Source organism: Apaloderma vittatum, unplaced genomic scaffold (genome assembly GCF_000703405.1).
Source record: "Apaloderma vittatum isolate BGI_N311 unplaced genomic scaffold, ASM70340v1 scaffold19037, whole genome shotgun sequence".
Taxonomy (NCBI): domain Eukaryota; kingdom Metazoa; phylum Chordata; class Aves; order Trogoniformes; family Trogonidae; genus Apaloderma; species Apaloderma vittatum.
In genome coordinates, this window is record NW_009725863.1 from 1 (window position 1) to 1,170 (window position 1,170).

The following is a 1,170-nucleotide window of genomic DNA, read 5'->3' on the forward strand; positions in this document are numbered from 1 at the left end:
CAAAAAAGTCTGGGATGTAATTCCCAGCATAAGTTGTGTGAGAAATGGTGTGATGAGGAGCAGGAGCAGGGAGGGGACCGTCCCCCTGTGCTGGGCACTGGGGAGGAAACACCTGGAGTGTTGTGTCCAGAGTGTGTGATCCCTCCAGCCCCTCGAGATCTCTCTGGGGTCGAGGTGCCCAAAACTGGACACAGTTCCAGCCCCTCGAGATCTCTCTGGGGTGCCCAAAACTGTCCAGTTTTGGGCACCTCGACCCCAGAGAGATCTCGAGGGGCTGGAGGGAGCGCACACTCTTGGGTTGAGGTGCCCAGAACTGGACACAACACTCCAGGTGTTTCCTCCCCAGTGCCCAGCACAGGGGGACGGTCCCCTCCCTGTTCCTCCTCACACTGTTTCTCACACAGGCCAGGATGCCGTCGGCCTTCTTGGCCCCTACGGGGTAAAAGTTCCAAAGACACATATGATATACCAAGTTCCATTTCAAAGAATTACTCAGGTTATCTATTTTATGGGAATGTTTTTAGGAGATTTAGATACTTGAATGACTGAACTGCTATATCAGCTGTTGTAAAATCATCTAATGTCGCATCACTTCAGCTGCTGAATTTTCTCTCTGAACAAGAAGCTGATTTTATTAAGGCAAATCAATCCAGCCCACTAAACCTGATGAGAGCTTCCAAATATTCAAACACTAAACTGTGACCTGGTGTTATTGCTCCTGAGTATTTCCGTACTTTATATATTTACTTTTAAGAAGATATTTATTTTATGTTACTTAGAAATACGGAATTATGTAAATTATTTTTTTAACTTGTCAACCATTGTAGGAGACGAGTCACAGAAACATACAACATATATTAAGTAAATCTGGCGCTAGCTGCTTTCCTACTGGCAGCAATTCCTGTTGAAAATGACATAAATTCTGTCACCAGCTGCACAGAAATTCTAAATAAACTAATTTTTGTCCGTCTCTGATGCTGATTTAACAATCAGAAGACTTTTATATTTAAACCAAATGTTGAACTTTTTTATGATGGCTGACTACTTAACCACAATTTCCAGGGCTTAACAGCAGGAGCTAAGTTAACTCATTTCCTTCTGCACTTAACAAGAACTTGGTTGGGAGAAGTCTGCCAACACGCTGCATTGCTGTGGAAAGAAAAATTCAGC